The sequence below is a fragment of the Garra rufa genome, chromosome 4, assembly GCF_049309525.1.
Source record: "Garra rufa chromosome 4, GarRuf1.0, whole genome shotgun sequence".
Taxonomy (NCBI): Eukaryota; Metazoa; Chordata; class Actinopteri; order Cypriniformes; family Cyprinidae; genus Garra; species Garra rufa.
Window position 1 is genome coordinate 30,577,665 of NC_133364.1, and position 14,598 is coordinate 30,592,262.

At 46.3% G+C, this 14,598-nt stretch overlaps 1 protein-coding gene across 1 annotated transcript in view; it reads left to right on the top strand.

Annotated features, from left to right (window-relative positions):
- Positions 1-14,598, top strand: part of LOC141332868 (solute carrier organic anion transporter family member 1C1-like) — a 55,653-nt gene that overhangs the window by 39,962 nt on the left and 1,093 nt on the right. The gene's annotated exons all lie outside the window — the stretch shown is intronic.

Consider the following 14,598-nt stretch of genomic DNA (forward strand, 5'->3'; position numbering starts at 1 on the left):
TCTCCAGACTCCACTCAGGCAGTACTGTCGTTTAGGCTGTTCAGCTTCGATGAACGCCTGCAGTGTTGAAGTGTAGTAGGTCATGGGACCTCCACTCTTAGAGTCCTTCTGCTGCTCGCAGAATATTGCTCCGGGCGTGAGTGTAGCCAGGTCTCCCCTCACTGAAGGGCTAGTGAGACCTCCACTCCTAAGAGCTGGTGGACTGAACGTTGTCAGGTTTCCTCTCTTTTTAGAGAGTCTTCTGTGAAGCCTCCGTTCTCCAGAGGCTCCGCCTCCAGTACTTCTAGGCGTGAGTGTAGCCAGGTCTCCCCTCACGGCAGGGTTATTTGAGACCTCCACTCCTAAGAGCTAGTGGATGGAATGTTGTCAGGTTTCCTCTCTTTTTAGGGCGGTTCCCATAGTGTCCTGAACCAGGAAGCAGCGTCTCGTTCCCTGTCCTCAGGGAACTAGGGTTACCTACATAACCTGAGACGTTTTTCTCCGGTCTACCGGTGAGGAGCACCTTCAAATCACATTCTGTTAAGTTTCTCTTGCTTGCTTTTTCATTTGGTTTTGCCAAAGTGGAGTCATTACCATATTAATACGGGGGAGGAGGCAGGGAGGGGTTTTGCGCTCGTGCATGTGCGCTCAATTTCACGTTAATTCAGATGTACAAAGAGATATGCGTGGAATTCCGCGTACGCAGTGTTTCATACATCTGATTTTTTTACTGCGTACGCACATTTACAGCTTTGTCCGTACGCTATGTTTTAGTATGAATTCAACGCAAGTCTTTGTACATGAGGCCCCTGATCGTTCACATCTGTCTTGTCATTAGCACTGATTTCACTCACATCTGTTCACAATCATCTGGTCTATAAGAACTCTCACCTTTCACTCCTGTTTCATGGCTGCATTGTCCTGTCTGTCTGCTGTGTTCCTGATTCCTGGCCTTGACTGTGTTCCCTGTTTTGTTCTTTTGAGTATATGTTGGATTTTGCCGTGTTGGCTTTTGGTTTTGTTTATTTTGTATTTGTTTCATTAAATATATTTCTTCCCTGCAACTGGACCCAGACCCTTTCTATATTAACGTGACAAATAACACTTCATGCACTGTCACAGCTTTAACTACGGGGGAGGGGCTATCAAACTGTTTATAAATGACAAAATAACCTTATATAATTCATACACTACATGGTGCATAGTGCATAAGTGCATAAATACATAGTGAATAAGTGCAGAGTGTATAGTGCGTCATTTGGGGCGCAGCTTATGTTTGCCAGAGAAGACATCTTTACCCTCACCAGTCAGCACTTACATTGCAGTACACACTTCAAAGTAGGGATGCACGATATGAAAAATTCTAACCGATACCGATAGCCGATAATTAAGTCCGTCTTTTGGCCGATGCCAATGCCGATACCGATTCCGATAACCAATACATTCATATTTTTATATGATCATTTTGTGCACACAGTAGATGTCACAAGGACGGACTGAGACGTGCGGATCCATTTGCAGCATTTATTGAAACAAAACAAACACAAAGGGGCAGGCAGAAATCGTCGTCAAAAACAGGCAGAAAGGTCGGGGCTGGCAGCAAGAATCAAACACGGGAGGGAGTCCAGGAATCAAAACACAGGGAAAACAAACTCGGGAAGAAACGCTCGGAAATACAGACCATACGGAACAATAAGACTTCGCAAGGTGGCTGTGTGTGTCAGTGGCTTAAATGCATGAGAGTCAATGTGAAACAGATGTGTGCAGCAATCAGTGCAGTGGGAAACGAGGAGCAGCTGTGTGCAGTGATTGGTGCAGTGGCTTATGGGGATTGCAGTCCAGAATGTGTGTGCAAGAGTTCATGATGACAAGACGACCAATACGTGACAGTAGAATACAAAATCTAAGATAAACTAATGAAATTTATATTATATATCTGGGTCTAACAATCATAGCAAACAGTCCTGACTCTTCAAAAAAAAAAAAATTTTTTTTTGTGTAAGGCACCACAATTCTAAATAAAATAAAATGCTTTGACATTTTGTCAACCTGGAAAAAATGAAAAGTGCTTCATGGAGTAAAGTCAGATGTCCAAATGTCTGTGGTAAAGCTTACATACAGTCCATTCTTATTGATCATATTATGAATGTGTGCAGCAGCCAAATCGTACAAGGCGGGGAATAAAACATCAGAATCGAGATAAAAACATCTCAACTCTTCAGAACGCTGCAAGCGCAACGCAGGTCATATGACATGAACCAACCAATCAGCTTCATCCTTTCCCTTAATAACACTGAAAGCACAGTGTTATTAAGTGGAGAAACAGCTTATCAAAGCTGTACAGGAATAAACATTTTTAAATAAATTTGATAACAGAGCTACTGCAAGCGATTTTTAATGCTGAAAATCTATTTATTCTTTGCTGAAACCACCGCGTCTTTATGGAGAGCGCATGTCATGGCTGCTTAGCAACGGCAGCCGCCACTGGAGCTCAAACTACAGAGCGGTTTGGCAAAGACTTTGAGTTTGGATTTGGAAAGAAAGAGAAGGCGGCGCTTCAGCGTTTTCCACGCGTTTTTAGACGCGACATGTGAACGGCCCCTAAAACAGATTCACCGCGATGACGACCGCTGAAGTGAGATATAAGACTGTTAAAACTTAACGGCTTTTTACCTCCTCTCGGAGTCCTTGCTAAACATGTGTTGCAAATAGCAGTAGCATTGTCCTCCTCTGTCACGTGAAAAACTTCCAGACCTGCAAAGGCGATGATGACGACACAGATGATGACGTATTAAACGCGACAAAGGCTGAGAGTCACTGCAGTTTACAGCTGCAGTCACTTGCACTCGGAAAGCAGATGAATCTCAGATAAACCAGACTGATTGATTGATTTACCAGCAAGAGTACTTTATCGGATCGGGTTTCATTTATTTATCGGAGCAATAAAAATGACGTCATTTTTACTCATATCGGTCGATAATTTATCTGTCCGATAAATATTGTGCATCCCTACTTCAAAGTATTCAAAAGCTGTTGTGTAAACGCATGAATAAATCATTTACAAATCTTTCTGCATCCCCTAATCTAAAGTGTAAACAATTCATCAACAATCATTTGTAAATGTGTTACACATTATTTGTGTATGTTGCAAATGATCTGGTGTATATAAGGCATTTACAACACTTTCTGAATCCCCTAATCTATATATATCTATACTGTTTATCTATATCTATATTCAATTCAATTCAATTCAAGTTTATTTGTATAGCGCTTTTTACAATACAAATTGTTGCAGAGCAGCTGTACAAAAGTTTTAGGCTACTACAATATATTTAGTAGCTTATTAGTGGTGAATACTGTATGTTGAGTCGATGTACATATGATATAAATATTAAAATCAGTAACTGTGTAATCAAACAGATGATGAACACTAATTGCAATGGTTATGTGCTGTAATCGACTTGTAGGAAAATTATGTAGTGCTGTATGTTGTTTCAAGGCTGGCATCATCTGCGGTCCTCTGAGGGGTCGGCATCATCTCTTCTTCTGAATCCGGGCTGAATCTTGTGTAAACCCTAGTTACTAGTTATGGAATCCCGTGGCAGAGACAGAGAAACAAAGAAATAATTAGCGTAGCTGCTGTTCCAACTTCCGACCAAACAAAAATGATGTGTTTAGCCCAAGCTGAGGAATATTAATGTGCATTTGATCAGATGTAACTGAAATTACAACGTTATGAGATACATTATGTGAATGCTTGGCTAAAGAGATGAGTCTTTAATCTAGATTTAAACATAGAGAGTGTGTCTGAACCCCGAACGTTATCAGGAAGGCTATTCCAGAGTTTGGGAGCCAAATGAGAAAAGGCTCTCCCTCCTTTAGTGGACTTTGCTATCCTAGGTACTACCAAAAGTCCAGAGTTTTGCGACCTTAGGGAGCGTGAGGGATTGTAGCGTAGTAGGAGACTAGTTAGGTATGCAGGAGCTAAACAATTTAGGGCCTTATAGGTAAGAAGTAATATTTTGTAAGTGATACGGAACCTAATAGGTAGCCAGTGTAGAGACTGTAAAATTGGGGTAATATGATCATATTTTCTTGACCTGGTAAGGACTCTAGCAGCTGCATTTTGGACTACCTGTAGCTTATTTATTGAAGAAGCAGGACAACCACCTAGTAGTGCATTACAATAGTCCAGTCTAGACGTCATGAATGCATGAACTAACTTTTCTGCATCAGAAACAGGTAACATGTTCCGTAGCTTAGCAATGTTTCTAAGATGAAAGAATGCTGTTTTTGTAACATAGGAAATATGATTTTCAAAAGACAGGTTGCTGTCTAATATAACACCCAAATTTTTGACTGTAGAGGAAATAACAGTACATCCATCTAGTTGCAAGTTGCAGTTTAAGAGATTCTGTGTACTGTTTTTTGGTCCAATAAGTAATATCTCAGTCTTATCTGAATTTAATAGTAGAAAATTATTGGTCATCCAGTCTTTCACATTTTTAACACACTCTGTTAACTTTGCTAAGTTAGAAGTTTCATCTGGTCTTGTTGAGATATATAGTTGAGTATCATCAGCATAACAATGGAAACTAATTGTAACGTACTGAAATGAGAGAGTGGAAGCAATAGCAGGTGAATGAATATTTATTAAGGCAGATAGTGAACACAGTCCGTGAATGATGGGTCTCCCGGCTGGGTGAGGCAGGGGTGAGATGGCAGACAGTGTGGTGGCGTGAGTCCCGTGGTGGTGATATCCAGAGTGCAGATCCAACGAAGACAAGACGAACTCAGACAGGAACAATCCACAAGATGATCGACGCACACGAAGACAAACCAACACTGCAAACATCCAGTAGAACTATCGGACGGGGAAAGAGAGAATGAGGTGAGTATATATGGGCTGAAGGTAATGATGAACACCTGTGCCGGACTGATTGGCAGCTCAGCTGAGTGAGCACACGATCACATGACAAACCCACAGATCACAAGACATGAGAAGACGATTGATGTGTGCACCGTGACAGTACCCCTCCTCCTAGGAACGTCCCCCGACGTTCCCAATCCCTTTTACCTGTCGATTGAAATCATCGATAAGGGAGTGATCCAGGATGTCTCTGGCAGGTACCCAACTCCTCTCCTCCGGACCGTAACCTTCCCAGTCCACCAAGTACTGGTATCCGCGTCCCCTCCGCCTGGAGTCCAGAATACGATTGACCGAATAGGTAGTCTCCCCGTCTACGAGTCGCGGCGGTGGGGGAACTGGGGCTGGCGGATTAATACGTGCGAAAAACACGGGTTTAATTTTGGAGACATGAAAAACGGGATGGATCCTCCTGTATACTGGAGGAAGTTTAAGGCGGACTGCCACCGGACTAATGATCTTGGTGACAGGGAATGGGCCAATGAATTTAGGAGCCAGTTTATTCGAAACGGAGCGGAGCGGAATGTCTTTGGTAGAAAGCCACACTTTAGAACCGACGACGTATACGGGAGGCCTTGACCGGTGGCGATCAGCCTTGGCCTTGGTGCGCGCCCCCACCCGGAGTAGAGTCTCACGGGCTCTAGTCCAGGTGCGACGACACCTCTGAACAAAGGCGTGGGCAGAGGGGACCGCGACTTCGGATTCCAGACTAGGAAAGATTGGTGGCTGGTACCCTAAACTACATTCAAATGGTGATAGGCCCGTGGATGATACTGGTAATGAATTGTGGGCATACTCCACCATTGAGAGTTGTTGGCTCCAGGAGGAAGGATTTCTAGAGACCATACAACGTAATGTTCTTTCTAAATCTTGGTTGGCTCTCTCAGTTTGACCATTGGACTGAGGATGGAAGCCAGAAGAAAGACTAACAGTTGCCCCCAGTAATTTACAAAACTCTTGCCAAAATTTGGACACAAATTGAGGTCCCCTGTCGGAGACCACGTCTGTCGGGAGGCCATGTAACCGAAAGACGTGATCAACTACAGTCACCGCTGTCTCCTTGGCTGAGGGTAATTTGGGCAAGGGAATAAAGTGGGCCGCCTTCGAGAACCGGTCCACCACGGTCAAAACTACCGTGTTACCCTGAGAGGGTGGGAGGGCGGTGATAAAATCTAGCGCGATATGGGACCAGGGTCTCGAAGGGACCGGCAGCGGTTGAAGGAGCCCAGCAGGAGGTCTGTTAGACGTCTTACCAGTGGCGCAAACTGAACAAGCCAAAACAAAACTGCGAACATCACGAGTCATACGAGGCCACCAAAATCGTTGCTTGACCAAAAATGTGGTTCGATTAACTCCTGGATGACAAGCTACATTAGAACAATGTCCCCATTGAATAACCTCGGACCGTAATTCCTCTGGCACAAATAAACGATTCGGTGGACACGCGACCGGAGGCGTTACCCCTTCTAAGGCTGTCTTAACCTTCGCTTCGACCTCCCACGTGAGAGTAGAGACGATGAGTGTCTCGGGAAAAATACTCTCGGGAGTGGACGGGCGGGCGGAATGATCAAAAATTCGCGATAAAGAATCGGGTTTGACATTTTTGGAACCCGGGCGGTACGAAAGAGTGAAGTCAAAACGTCCGAAAAACAGTGCCCACCGAGCCTGCCTAGAGTTCAATCTTTTAGCAGTTCTGATATACTCGAGGTTCTTGTGATCGGTCCATACAATAAAGGGTACCCCCGACCCCTCTAACCAATGACGCCATTCTTCCAATGCCAATTTGACTGCCAACAACTCTCGATTACCAATATCATAATTTGATTCCGCAGGTGACAGACGATGAGAAAAAAACGCGCAAGGATGCATTTTGTCGTCTGTGAGCGAACGCTGGGACAGGACCGCACCTACCCCCACCTCTGACGCGTCAACCTCCACCACAAACTGACGTGATGGATCAGGGGTAACAAGGATGGGAGCCGAAACAAAGCGACTTTTCAGTTTGGCAAACGCAGCTTCCGCTGCGTCTGACCACCTGAACGTAGTCTTGGGGGAGGTTAAAGCGGTCAGAGGCGAGGCTAGTTGGCTGAAGTTGCGAACAAAGCGCCGGTAGAAATTGGCGAACCCCAGAAACCTCTGCAGGGCCTTACGAGAATCTGGGGTTGGCCAATCCACCACAGCCTTAACCTTCTCAGGATCCACGCGAACTCCCTCAGCCGACAAGATGTACCCTAGAAAAGGAACAGACTGTGCATGAAAAACGCATTTCTCCGCCTTGACAAAAAGCCCATTCTCTAACAGCCTCTGAAGCACTCGTCTGACGTGCTGCACATGTTCCTGGAGAGATGAAGAAAAAATCAATATGTCGTCCAGGTAGACATATATGAACTGATCGACCATGTCTCGCAGTACGTCATTGACGAGTGCTTGAAAGACCCCTGGGGAGTTGGACAAGCCGAAGGGCATGACCAAGTATTCAAAGTGCCCCCTGGGGGTATTAAAAGCGGTCTTCCATTCATCTCCCCTCCTGATGCGAACCAAATGATATGCGTTTCTTAAGTCCAATTTAGTGAAGACTGACGCTCCCTGCAACCTCTCGAAAGCTGAAGATATCAACGGCAAAGGATAAGTATTCTTTACCGTGATATTATTCAGCCCCCGGTAATCAATACAAGGTCGCAGAGATCCGTCCTTCTTCCCCACAAAAAAGAACCCCGCCCCCGCTGGAGAAGAGGAGGGTCGAATGAACCCGGCTGCTAGAGAATCAGAAATGTATTTCTCCATAGCCTCTCTCTCAGGAACCGAGAGCGAATATAATTTGCCCTTGGGCGGAGACGTACCTGGCAGTAACTCTATAGCACAGTCATAGGGACGATGCGGAGGAAGAGAAGCAGCCCGAGACTTACTGAACACTTCCTTCAGGTCGAGATACTCTGTGGGCACGTTACACAGATCCACCGCCTTCTCCTGAAACACAGAAACAGAGACAGACGGACAAGCAGACACAAGACAAGACTCATGACAACTTTTGCTCCACTCAGACACAGACTTAAGCTGCCAATCAATCCGGGGATTGTGTTTGATGAGCCAGGGGTGTCCAAGGACCACAGGTGCATGAGGGGAATCCAGGATGAGAAAGGGAATCCTCTCACTGTGGTTGCCAGACACAGTGAGAGTGACGGGTTCTGTGGTGTGGGTAATCCTGGGTAATGTCTGACCATTTAACGCAGAGACAGCGATAGAAGTGGTGAGGGAGGAGAGAGGAACATGATTATGAAGTGCAAAGTTATAGTCCATGAAGTTACCTTCAGCCCCAGAGTCCAGAAGTGCCGTGCAGAGGTGATCGTGATTCTGCCATCTTAACCTTACCGGGAGGAGCGTGGAGGTCGAACTGGATGAGGTCTTCTTAGCGGAGATCCCACCCGACAGTAGCCTCAGATTTACTGCCGGGCTGGGCCTTTTACTGGACAGTTGAACGCGAAATGTCCCTTGGCTCCACAGTATAGACAAAGGCCCTGGGACCTCCGCCTCTCCTTCTCCTCCCGGGAAAGCCGAGCTCGACCCACCTGCATGGGCTCGTGATCGTAGGAAGGGCTGACCGCGTCGTGGCCGCTGGCTCGTGGTGGAACTTCCTCCCCAGGGGGGAGCCGAGCGAATAATCCACGTCGCTCGACTCGGGAGAGACGAGAGTCTACCCGCAAAGCAAGATCGATCAGTCCATTGAGGTTGGCGGGTAGATCCAGGGCGTAGATCTCCTTTTGGACGCGATCAGCCAGCCCATGCAGGAATCTGTCCCACTGCGCCTCCTCGTTCCATTGGCACTCTGCCGCCAGGGTGCGAAACTCGATTGAGTAGTCAGAAACGGATCTCCCCCCCTGTTGGAGATCCATTAAGGTCCGCGCGGCCTCCCTCCCCGAAGCCGCGCGGTCGAACACCCGCTTCATCTCGGCGGAGAGTGCTTCGAACGAGGCACAACAGGGATCTTGACTTTCCCACACGGCCGTGCCCCAAAGTGCCGCCCTCCCCGTTAATAGGGTGAGTACGAATGCCACCTTGCTTTCCTCACTAGCAAACGTGCGAGATTGTAGCGCAAAATGCATAGAGCATTTAGTGAGGAAAGCTCGGCAGAGATTCGACTCACCACTATAAGCCTCCGGCGGGGGAAGGCGGGGCTCAGGTGGAAGAGCCATCGCCGATGCTCCGAGCGAAACGAGAGGGGCTGGCGGTGTGGGCGGCGTGATGGGCGCAGCGGGAAGCTGAAGTTGTTGCATGCGTTGGGTCAGCTCGGACACCTGCCCCACAAGAGCACGAATAGCTGGTCCCATATCGCTCGTGCTCTTCTCTTGTTTCTCCAGCCGGGAGATGCAGTCCTGTACATAATCCTCCAGCGTGGGTTGAGGTGTGCCTGCTGCTTCCATGATTGGTCCGATAGTTCTGTAACGTACTGAAATGAGAGAGTGGAAGCAATAGCAGGTGAATGAATATTTATTAAGGCAGATAGTGAACACAGTCCGTGAATGATGGGTCTCCCGGCTGGGTGAGGCAGGGGTGAGATGGCAGACAGTGTGGTGGCGTGAGTCCCGTGGTGGTGATATCCAGAGTGCAGATCCAACGAAGACAAGACGAACTCAGACAGGAACAATCCACAAGATGATCGACGCACACGAAGACAAACCAACACTGCAAACATCCAGTAGAACTATCGGATGGGGAAAGAGAGAATGAGGTGAGTATATATGGGCTGAAGGTAATGATGAACACCTGTGCCGGACTGATTGGCAGCTCAGCTGAGTGAGCACACGATCACATGACAAACCCACAGATCACAAGACATGAGAAGACGATTGATGTGTGCACCGTGACACTAATCCCATATTTCCTAATAATATTACCGAGGGGTAACATGTAAATTGAAAATAGCAGAGGACCTAGGACAGATCCTTGTGGCACTCCATACTTTACTGGTGATAACTGCGATGACTCCCCGTTTAAATAAACAAAGTGGTAGCGATCGGACAGGTATGATCTGAACCATCCTAAAGCCTGCCCTTGAATACCTGTATAGTTTTGTAATCGATCTATGAGTATTTCATGATCTATAGTGTCGAACGCAGCACTAAGATCAAGTAAAACTAGCAATGAGACACAGCCTTGATCTGACGCAAGTAGCAAGTCGTTTGTGATTTTTACAAGTGCAGTTTCTGTGCTATGATGGGGCCTGAAACCTGACTGAAATTCTTCAAAGATATTATTATTTTGCAAGAAGGAGCACAATTGAGCAGACACAACTTTTTCTAGAATTTTAGACATAAATGGAAGATTAGAAATGGGTCTGTAATTTGCCAATTCACCAGGGTCTAGCTGTGGTTTCTTAATAAGAGGTTTAATAACCGCTAGTTTGAATGGTTTTGGGACATGACCTAAAGATAACGATGAGTTAACAATATTGAGAAGCGGTACTTCTGCTACAGGTAACAACTCTTTTAGTAATTTAGTGGGTACAGGATCTAATAGGCATGTTGTTGGTTTAGATGTGGTGATAAGTTTATTTAATTCTTTCTGTTCTATAGTTTTAAAGCACTGGAGTTTTTCTTTGGGTGTAATGACTAATGTTGAAGTATCAGTTGCTGTGGTATCTATATTAGTTATTGTGTTTCTAATGTTGTCTATTTTATCAGTAAAGAAATTCATAAAGACGTTACTATTAAACTGTGCAGGAATATTCAGGTCAGGAGGTGTTTGGTTATTTGTTAATCTAGCCATTGTGCTAAATAAAAACCTTGGATTGTTTTGGTTTTTTTCTATGAGTTGGTGGATGTACTCGGCTTTAGCAGCTTTTAAGGCCCGTCTATAGCTGGACATACTGTTTTTCCATGCAATTTTAAAAACTTCTAAGTTAGTTTTTCTCCATTTACGCTCAAGATTACGAGTTTCTTTTTTGAGAGAATGGGTATTACTGTTGTACCATGGCGCAGTACGTTTTTCTCTAACCTTTTTTAGCTTGATTGGGGCAACAGCTTCTAATGTGTTAGAGAAGATAGTGCCTATGTTACTAGTCATTTTGTCTAGTTCATGTTTATTTATGGGTGCACAGAGCAGCTGAGATAAATCAGGCAGGTTATTTGCGAATCTATCTTTGGTAGCAGGAACAATAGTTCTGCCCAGACGATAGCGCGGAGCTATATAGTTAACATCAGTGATACGCAGCATGCACGATACGAGGAAATGATCGGTAACATCATCGCTTTGAGGTACAATATCTATATCAGTAAGATCAAGTCCGTGCGATATAATTAGATCTAGTGTATGATTAAAACGATGAGTGGGCCCAGTGATGTTTTGTTTGACTCCAAAAGAGTTTAACAGGTCATTAAACGCAAGTCCTAACGCATCATTTGTTTTATCAACATGAATGTTAAAATCCCCAGCAATTAATGCTTTATCAAAATTAACCAATAGGTCAGAAAGGAAATCTGCAAATTCTTTTAGGAATTCTGTATACGGCCCTGGAGGTCTATACACAGTAGCCAGAGCAAGAGATAGGAGAGATTTATTTTGCATATCTGACAGAGTAACATTAAGTAGGAGTACTTCAAATGAATTAAACCTGTACCCTGTTTTCTGGGTAACATTGAAAATCTCACTATAAATTGTTGCAACACCACCGCCACGACCAATCTGACGGGGTTCATGCTTATAACAGTAGTTTGGTGGAGTAGACTCATTAAGACCAATATAATCGTTTGGTTTTAGCCAAGTTTCAGTCAAGCAGAGTACATCAAAACTGTTGTCTGTGATTATTTCATTTACAATAAGTGCTTTGGGTGCGAGTGATCTAATGTTTAGGAGCCCAAGCTTTAAAAATTGATTTTGTTCATTTATTGTGCATTTTTTTGGTCTAATCACGATTAGATTTGTTCTAGATCCTGCATTAAATTTTTGTTTTGACCTCACTATTCGAGGAACAGACACAGTCTTTATAGGTTGGACAGCACCAATACTATCGTTTAAATGTGCATAACAAAAGCCATCAACGCAACTATTTGAAGAATTGCTTACTAGTCAAATGGAGCGCAGCGTCCTGGAGATGTTGTCCGACAGGAGTTCTGCTCCGACTCTGCTGGGGTGCAGGCCATCAGCGTGGAAAAGCCTAGGGCGCTCCCAGAAAAGATTCCAATTATTGACAAAGAGCAGTTTCTGTTCTTTACACCATGACAACAACCATTCATTTAGAGCAAAAAGTCTACTGAACCTTTCGTGTCCACGTCGATACGTGGGAAGCGGTCCTGACACGATGATTCTCGTCGCGGGCGCTGTGCTGCGAACCGTCTCGATCAGGCTCCTGAAATCCCTCTTCAGGACCTCCGTCTGCCGCAGCCTGACGTCGTTCACCCTGCGTGCAGGACGATCGCGCCGACGCTCACATCGTCCTTCAGGATGGCAGGTATCTGTGAAGAGACATCAACAACGCGAGCACCAGAGAAACAGCGAGTGTGCACTTTACCGTTAGCTAAGTTAGCACGAACGTACCGGACGATGGAGTCTCCGACGATCACAGCGTCGCGTTCCGTCTCGCGGAGGGGGAGCGAAGCGGTTCCGGGTGGAGATCTCGAAGACCGGGGCGGGCGGAGGGGGAGAGGTCCTGGCTCGGGGTCTGGCTCGCGCTTTCCTCTGCTGCTGCACCCAGGGTCCGTGGTGTCCCGGCGCCGGAGTGAACGACATCTGGGAGGATCGCGTCCTGGGTGCGGCGGATCTGTGCAGAGAATCACACGGAGTAGAGGTTATGGGAGTGTTAGGATCGAGCTGTACACTTACCCGGACAGATTCCAGAGCATCCTTTCGGATTCGCAGCTGAATCTGTCTTGCCTGGAGCTCCTGGATCTGCTTCTCCACTGCCTCCAGCTCCATCAGAACCGAGTGCAGCTCGAACGTGTCTTCACCTGCACTCAAAGGTAGACACAAATTCGCCATTAAAGCAAGTAACAGTGAGTAAGCAGTTTAAGTGTTTGTGAATAGAGAATAAACGATGTATGCAAGATTAGCCGCGACCACGCTGGCTAATAAGCTAGCTTAGTAGCAGACTCGGGAAAGCAAAAATAAAAACTAATGATAACAAGGCGTTCCGATTGTTTTTGTTGTACCACACGACGGGTATATTCACATGTTATGAAAAACAAGAACGATGGTGTATAGAATTGTTTTTAGGTTTAAAAATAGAAAATAGTAATTTGACTCGACGGAGCTTCAACTCAAGGTGCGCGCTAGGACAAACAGGAAGTGACGTTTGTTTTATATATATAAAACAAACAAATACATACATACATACATTTCTGTCAGCAGAGTTTTGTAAAACAAGGGTCAGAAACGTATGGCAGGCAAAGGAATAATCACTGGTATGCGAGTAATTGGGAAAACTGCATATTGAAGTACATTTTGAGGTAGTCATTCCTCATAGTCACACAACCTTTTAGAAGCTAGAAATACTATTAAAGTGTGAGAATTAATCATATGGGGAACATACTGTTTGCCTAGTTTATGCTTCCAGAGGACTCGACAGGCCAATGGGAGTGCGTGCCCACTCTACCAGGAGTCTGGCATATTCATGGGCATGGGTATGCCTATTCAGGACATCTTTCTCACGGCAGGCTGGTCGTCTCAGAACACTTTTATGAGATTTTACAACCTGGATATTCCTTCTCTTGATACTTTCATGTAGCTGTGAGTAATAGCTAGCTAATAAAGTAACAAAAAAAGCAAGCTGGGACCAGCTTACCTCAGAAAGATTCTGAGGTAAATTGGCAACCAACCTGCCTAACAGAGGCCAGCTAGTAGGTGCTGTGCAGGTAAACCTCACTCCCCGATCTCAAGAGACGCACTAGCGACTGACGCTAGAGGTTGCAGCCTTTAGCCTCCTTGTTAATGCGTCCGCCTCCTGTGCCGGTGACCTGGGTTCGAGACTCGCTCGGAGCGGGTGCGGTAGGACCCGGGTGTGAGGGGGTTACATTGGTGCCATGACCTGAACGGGAGTGAGGTTTAGGGGGGTGAGTGTAACGGAGGCCAGCTAGGTAGGTGCTGTGCAGGTAAACCTCACTCCCAGATCTCAAGAGACGCACTAGCGACTGACGTTAGAGGTTGCAGCTTTTAGCCTCCTTGTTAGTGCGTCCGCCTCCTGTGCCAGAGACCTGGGTTCGAGACCCGCTCGGAGCGGGTGCGGTAGGACCCGGGTGTGAGGGGTTACATTGGTGCCGTGACCTGAACGGGAGTGCGGTTTAGGGGGGTGAGTGTAACGGAGGCCAGCTAGTAGGTGCTGTGCAGGTAAACCTCACTCCCGATCTCAAGACATGCACTAGCGACTGACGCTAGAGGTTGCAGCCTTTTAGCCTCCTTGTTAGTGCGTCCGCCTCCTGTGCCGGTGACCTGGGTTCGAGACTCGCTCGGAGCGGGTGCGGTAGGACCCGGGTGTGAGGAGTACATTGGTGCCGTGACCTGAACGGGAGTGAGGTTTAGGGGGGTGAGTGTAACGGAGGTAGGTGCTGTGCAGGTAAACCTCACTCCCCAGATCTCAAGAAATGCACTAGCAACTGACATTAGAGGTTGCAGCTTTTAGCCTCCTTGTTAGTGCGTCCGCCTCCCGTGCCAGAGACCTGGGTTCGAGACCCGCTCGGAGCGGGTGCGGTAGGACCCGGGTGTGA